The 5,085-nt window shown below is 46.0% G+C and overlaps 17 non-coding genes across 17 annotated transcripts; all 17 read left to right on the forward strand.

The window, feature by feature from the left end:
- The first annotated feature begins 211 nt into the window (after positions 1 to 211).
- LOC139401638 (5S ribosomal RNA) lies at positions 212 to 330 on the forward strand. The gene has a single exon (XR_011633074.1). It is a non-coding gene; the product is annotated as a 5S ribosomal RNA (ribosomal RNA).
- Positions 331 to 507: 177 nt separating this feature from the next.
- On the forward strand, positions 508 to 626 carry LOC139401649 (5S ribosomal RNA). The gene has a single exon (XR_011633085.1). It is a non-coding gene; the product is annotated as a 5S ribosomal RNA (ribosomal RNA).
- A 177-nt stretch (positions 627 to 803) lies between these two features.
- On the forward strand, positions 804 to 922 carry LOC139401653 (5S ribosomal RNA). Its single transcript, XR_011633088.1, has one exon. It is a non-coding gene; the product is annotated as a 5S ribosomal RNA (ribosomal RNA).
- A 177-nt stretch (positions 923 to 1,099) lies between these two features.
- LOC139401654 (5S ribosomal RNA) lies at positions 1,100 to 1,218 on the forward strand. Its single transcript, XR_011633089.1, has one exon. It is a non-coding gene; the product is annotated as a 5S ribosomal RNA (ribosomal RNA).
- A 177-nt stretch (positions 1,219 to 1,395) lies between these two features.
- Positions 1,396 to 1,514, forward strand: LOC139401655 (5S ribosomal RNA). The gene has a single exon (XR_011633090.1). It is a non-coding gene; the product is annotated as a 5S ribosomal RNA (ribosomal RNA).
- Positions 1,515 to 1,691: 177 nt separating this feature from the next.
- Positions 1,692 to 1,810, forward strand: LOC139401639 (5S ribosomal RNA). Its single transcript, XR_011633075.1, has one exon. It is a non-coding gene; the product is annotated as a 5S ribosomal RNA (ribosomal RNA).
- A 177-nt stretch (positions 1,811 to 1,987) lies between these two features.
- On the forward strand, positions 1,988 to 2,106 carry LOC139401640 (5S ribosomal RNA). The gene has a single exon (XR_011633076.1). It is a non-coding gene; the product is annotated as a 5S ribosomal RNA (ribosomal RNA).
- A 177-nt stretch (positions 2,107 to 2,283) lies between these two features.
- LOC139401641 (5S ribosomal RNA) lies at positions 2,284 to 2,402 on the forward strand. Its single transcript, XR_011633077.1, has one exon. It is a non-coding gene; the product is annotated as a 5S ribosomal RNA (ribosomal RNA).
- Positions 2,403 to 2,579: 177 nt separating this feature from the next.
- LOC139401642 (5S ribosomal RNA) lies at positions 2,580 to 2,698 on the forward strand. Its single transcript, XR_011633078.1, has one exon. It is a non-coding gene; the product is annotated as a 5S ribosomal RNA (ribosomal RNA).
- A 177-nt stretch (positions 2,699 to 2,875) lies between these two features.
- On the forward strand, positions 2,876 to 2,994 carry LOC139401643 (5S ribosomal RNA). Its single transcript, XR_011633079.1, has one exon. It is a non-coding gene; the product is annotated as a 5S ribosomal RNA (ribosomal RNA).
- A 177-nt stretch (positions 2,995 to 3,171) lies between these two features.
- On the forward strand, positions 3,172 to 3,290 carry LOC139401644 (5S ribosomal RNA). Its single transcript, XR_011633080.1, has one exon. It is a non-coding gene; the product is annotated as a 5S ribosomal RNA (ribosomal RNA).
- A 177-nt stretch (positions 3,291 to 3,467) lies between these two features.
- Positions 3,468 to 3,586, forward strand: LOC139401645 (5S ribosomal RNA). Its single transcript, XR_011633081.1, has one exon. It is a non-coding gene; the product is annotated as a 5S ribosomal RNA (ribosomal RNA).
- Positions 3,587 to 3,763: 177 nt separating this feature from the next.
- Positions 3,764 to 3,882, forward strand: LOC139401646 (5S ribosomal RNA). Its single transcript, XR_011633082.1, has one exon. It is a non-coding gene; the product is annotated as a 5S ribosomal RNA (ribosomal RNA).
- A 177-nt stretch (positions 3,883 to 4,059) lies between these two features.
- LOC139401647 (5S ribosomal RNA) lies at positions 4,060 to 4,178 on the forward strand. Its single transcript, XR_011633083.1, has one exon. It is a non-coding gene; the product is annotated as a 5S ribosomal RNA (ribosomal RNA).
- Positions 4,179 to 4,355: 177 nt separating this feature from the next.
- LOC139401651 (5S ribosomal RNA) lies at positions 4,356 to 4,474 on the forward strand. The gene has a single exon (XR_011633087.1). It is a non-coding gene; the product is annotated as a 5S ribosomal RNA (ribosomal RNA).
- Positions 4,475 to 4,651: 177 nt separating this feature from the next.
- On the forward strand, positions 4,652 to 4,770 carry LOC139401648 (5S ribosomal RNA). Its single transcript, XR_011633084.1, has one exon. It is a non-coding gene; the product is annotated as a 5S ribosomal RNA (ribosomal RNA).
- Positions 4,771 to 4,947: 177 nt separating this feature from the next.
- On the forward strand, positions 4,948 to 5,066 carry LOC139401650 (5S ribosomal RNA). Its single transcript, XR_011633086.1, has one exon. It is a non-coding gene; the product is annotated as a 5S ribosomal RNA (ribosomal RNA).
- Positions 5,067 to 5,085: the final 19 nt, after the last annotated feature.

Genomic DNA, 5,085 nt, shown 5'->3' on the forward strand with positions numbered 1-5,085 from the left:
GGAGACCGCCTGGGAATACCAGGTGCTGTAAGCTTTTTGTCACTGCCTTGTGGAATTTCAACTCTTTGTCCGTTTTTTCCCACAAGGCTGAAATATGTGCCCTCTCTTTGAAATAAGTAAGCAAGGTTAGTTTGTATTTCATCCAACAATCTGTGCTACAAATTATGGCTACAGTATATGCAATTTCATCCACTTTTTGAGATTGGCTTTCGCTTACGGCCACACCGGCCTGAGTACGCCTGATCTCGTCCGATCTCGGAAGCTAAGCAGGGTCGGGCCTGGTTAGTACTTGGATGGGAGACCGCCTGGGAATACCAGGTGCTGTAAGCTTTTTGTCACTGCCTTGTGGAATTTCAACTCTTTGTCCGTTTTTTCCCACAAGGCTGAAATATGTGCCCTCTCTTTGAAATAAGTAAGCAAGGTTAGTTTGTATTTCATCCAACAATCTGTGCTACAAATTATGGCTACAGTATATGCAATTTCATCCACTTTTTGAGATTGGCTTTCGCTTACGGCCACACCGGCCTGAGTACGCCTGATCTCGTCCGATCTCGGAAGCTAAGCAGGGTCGGGCCTGGTTAGTACTTGGATGGGAGACCGCCTGGGAATACCAGGTGCTGTAAGCTTTTTGTCACTGCCTTGTGGAATTTCAACTCTTTGTCCGTTTTTTCCCACAAGGCTGAAATATGTGCCCTCTCTTTGAAATAAGTAAGCAAGGTTAGTTTGTATTTCATCCAACAATCTGTGCTACAAATTATGGCTACAGTATATGCAATTTCATCCACTTTTTGAGATTGGCTTTCGCTTACGGCCACACCGGCCTGAGTACGCCTGATCTCGTCCGATCTCGGAAGCTAAGCAGGGTCGGGCCTGGTTAGTACTTGGATGGGAGACCGCCTGGGAATACCAGGTGCTGTAAGCTTTTTGTCACTGCCTTGTGGAATTTCAACTCTTTGTCCGTTTTTTCCCACAAGGCTGAAATATGTGCCCTCTCTTTGAAATAAGTAAGCAAGGTTAGTTTGTATTTCATCCAACAATCTGTGCTACAAATTATGGCTACAGTATATGCAATTTCATCCACTTTTTGAGATTGGCTTTCGCTTACGGCCACACCGGCCTGAGTACGCCTGATCTCGTCCGATCTCGGAAGCTAAGCAGGGTCGGGCCTGGTTAGTACTTGGATGGGAGACCGCCTGGGAATACCAGGTGCTGTAAGCTTTTTGTCACTGCCTTGTGGAATTTCAACTCTTTGTCCGTTTTTTCCCACAAGGCTGAAATATGTGCCCTCTCTTTGAAATAAGTAAGCAAGGTTAGTTTGTATTTCATCCAACAATCTGTGCTACAAATTATGGCTACAGTATATGCAATTTCATCCACTTTTTGAGATTGGCTTTCGCTTACGGCCACACCGGCCTGAGTACGCCTGATCTCGTCCGATCTCGGAAGCTAAGCAGGGTCGGGCCTGGTTAGTACTTGGATGGGAGACCGCCTGGGAATACCAGGTGCTGTAAGCTTTTTGTCACTGCCTTGTGGAATTTCAACTCTTTGTCCGTTTTTTCCCACAAGGCTGAAATATGTGCCCTCTCTTTGAAATAAGTAAGCAAGGTTAGTTTGTATTTCATCCAACAATCTGTGCTACAAATTATGGCTACAGTATATGCAATTTCATCCACTTTTTGAGATTGGCTTTCGCTTACGGCCACACCGGCCTGAGTACGCCTGATCTCGTCCGATCTCGGAAGCTAAGCAGGGTCGGGCCTGGTTAGTACTTGGATGGGAGACCGCCTGGGAATACCAGGTGCTGTAAGCTTTTTGTCACTGCCTTGTGGAATTTCAACTCTTTGTCCGTTTTTTCCCACAAGGCTGAAATATGTGCCCTCTCTTTGAAATAAGTAAGCAAGGTTAGTTTGTATTTCATCCAACAATCTGTGCTACAAATTATGGCTACAGTATATGCAATTTCATCCACTTTTTGAGATTGGCTTTCGCTTACGGCCACACCGGCCTGAGTACGCCTGATCTCGTCCGATCTCGGAAGCTAAGCAGGGTCGGGCCTGGTTAGTACTTGGATGGGAGACCGCCTGGGAATACCAGGTGCTGTAAGCTTTTTGTCACTGCCTTGTGGAATTTCAACTCTTTGTCCGTTTTTTCCCACAAGGCTGAAATATGTGCCCTCTCTTTGAAATAAGTAAGCAAGGTTAGTTTGTATTTCATCCAACAATCTGTGCTACAAATTATGGCTACAGTATATGCAATTTCATCCACTTTTTGAGATTGGCTTTCGCTTACGGCCACACCGGCCTGAGTACGCCTGATCTCGTCCGATCTCGGAAGCTAAGCAGGGTCGGGCCTGGTTAGTACTTGGATGGGAGACCGCCTGGGAATACCAGGTGCTGTAAGCTTTTTGTCACTGCCTTGTGGAATTTCAACTCTTTGTCCGTTTTTTCCCACAAGGCTGAAATATGTGCCCTCTCTTTGAAATAAGTAAGCAAGGTTAGTTTGTATTTCATCCAACAATCTGTGCTACAAATTATGGCTACAGTATATGCAATTTCATCCACTTTTTGAGATTGGCTTTCGCTTACGGCCACACCGGCCTGAGTACGCCTGATCTCGTCCGATCTCGGAAGCTAAGCAGGGTCGGGCCTGGTTAGTACTTGGATGGGAGACCGCCTGGGAATACCAGGTGCTGTAAGCTTTTTGTCACTGCCTTGTGGAATTTCAACTCTTTGTCCGTTTTTTCCCACAAGGCTGAAATATGTGCCCTCTCTTTGAAATAAGTAAGCAAGGTTAGTTTGTATTTCATCCAACAATCTGTGCTACAAATTATGGCTACAGTATATGCAATTTCATCCACTTTTTGAGATTGGCTTTCGCTTACGGCCACACCGGCCTGAGTACGCCTGATCTCGTCCGATCTCGGAAGCTAAGCAGGGTCGGGCCTGGTTAGTACTTGGATGGGAGACCGCCTGGGAATACCAGGTGCTGTAAGCTTTTTGTCACTGCCTTGTGGAATTTCAACTCTTTGTCCGTTTTTTCCCACAAGGCTGAAATATGTGCCCTCTCTTTGAAATAAGTAAGCAAGGTTAGTTTGTATTTCATCCAACAATCTGTGCTACAAATTATGGCTACAGTATATGCAATTTCATCCACTTTTTGAGATTGGCTTTCGCTTACGGCCACACCGGCCTGAGTACGCCTGATCTCGTCCGATCTCGGAAGCTAAGCAGGGTCGGGCCTGGTTAGTACTTGGATGGGAGACCGCCTGGGAATACCAGGTGCTGTAAGCTTTTTGTCACTGCCTTGTGGAATTTCAACTCTTTGTCCGTTTTTTCCCACAAGGCTGAAATATGTGCCCTCTCTTTGAAATAAGTAAGCAAGGTTAGTTTGTATTTCATCCAACAATCTGTGCTACAAATTATGGCTACAGTATATGCAATTTCATCCACTTTTTGAGATTGGCTTTCGCTTACGGCCACACCGGCCTGAGTACGCCTGATCTCGTCCGATCTCGGAAGCTAAGCAGGGTCGGGCCTGGTTAGTACTTGGATGGGAGACCGCCTGGGAATACCAGGTGCTGTAAGCTTTTTGTCACTGCCTTGTGGAATTTCAACTCTTTGTCCGTTTTTTCCCACAAGGCTGAAATATGTGCCCTCTCTTTGAAATAAGTAAGCAAGGTTAGTTTGTATTTCATCCAACAATCTGTGCTACAAATTATGGCTACAGTATATGCAATTTCATCCACTTTTTGAGATTGGCTTTCGCTTACGGCCACACCGGCCTGAGTACGCCTGATCTCGTCCGATCTCGGAAGCTAAGCAGGGTCGGGCCTGGTTAGTACTTGGATGGGAGACCGCCTGGGAATACCAGGTGCTGTAAGCTTTTTGTCACTGCCTTGTGGAATTTCAACTCTTTGTCCGTTTTTTCCCACAAGGCTGAAATATGTGCCCTCTCTTTGAAATAAGTAAGCAAGGTTAGTTTGTATTTCATCCAACAATCTGTGCTACAAATTATGGCTACAGTATATGCAATTTCATCCACTTTTTGAGATTGGCTTTCGCTTACGGCCACACCGGCCTGAGTACGCCTGATCTCGTCCGATCTCGGAAGCTAAGCAGGGTCGGGCCTGGTTAGTACTTGGATGGGAGACCGCCTGGGAATACCAGGTGCTGTAAGCTTTTTGTCACTGCCTTGTGGAATTTCAACTCTTTGTCCGTTTTTTCCCACAAGGCTGAAATATGTGCCCTCTCTTTGAAATAAGTAAGCAAGGTTAGTTTGTATTTCATCCAACAATCTGTGCTACAAATTATGGCTACAGTATATGCAATTTCATCCACTTTTTGAGATTGGCTTTCGCTTACGTCCACACCGGCCTGAGTACGCCTGATCTCGTCCGATCTCGGAAGCTAAGCAGGGTCGGGCCTGGTTAGTACTTGGATGGGAGACCGCCTGGGAATACCAGGTGCTGTAAGCTTTTTGTCACTGCCTTGTGGAATTTCAACTCTTTGTCCGTTTTTTCCCACAAGGCTGAAATATGTGCCCTCTCTTTGAAATAAGTAAGCAAGGTTAGTTTGTATTTCATCCAACAATCTGTGCTACAAATTATGGCTACAGTATATGCAATTTCATCCACTTTTTGAGATTGGCTTTCGCTTACGGCCACACCGGCCTGAGTACGCCTGATCTCGTCCGATCTCGGAAGCTAAGCAGGGTCGGGCCTGGTTAGTACTTGGATGGGAGACCGCCTGGGAATACCAGGTGCTGTAAGCTTTTTGTCACTGCCTTGTGGAATTTCAACTCTTTGTCCGTTTTTTCCCACAAGGCTGAAATATGTGCCCTCTCTTTGAAATAAGTAAGCAAGGTTAGTTTGTATTTCATCCAACAATCTGTGCTACAAATTATGGCTACAGTATATGCAATTTCATCCACTTTTTGAGATTGGCTTTCGCTTACGGCCACACCGGCCTGAGTACGCCTGATCTCGTCCGATCTCGGAAGCTAAGCAGGGTCGGGCCTGGTTAGTACTTGGATGGGAGACCGCCTGGGAATACCAGGTGCTGTAAGCTTTTTGTCACTGCCTTGAGC

The sequence above is a fragment of the Oncorhynchus clarkii genome, unplaced genomic scaffold, assembly GCF_045791955.1.
Source record: "Oncorhynchus clarkii lewisi isolate Uvic-CL-2024 unplaced genomic scaffold, UVic_Ocla_1.0 unplaced_contig_9144_pilon_pilon, whole genome shotgun sequence".
Lineage (NCBI taxonomy): Eukaryota > Metazoa > Chordata > Actinopteri > Salmoniformes > Salmonidae > Oncorhynchus > Oncorhynchus clarkii.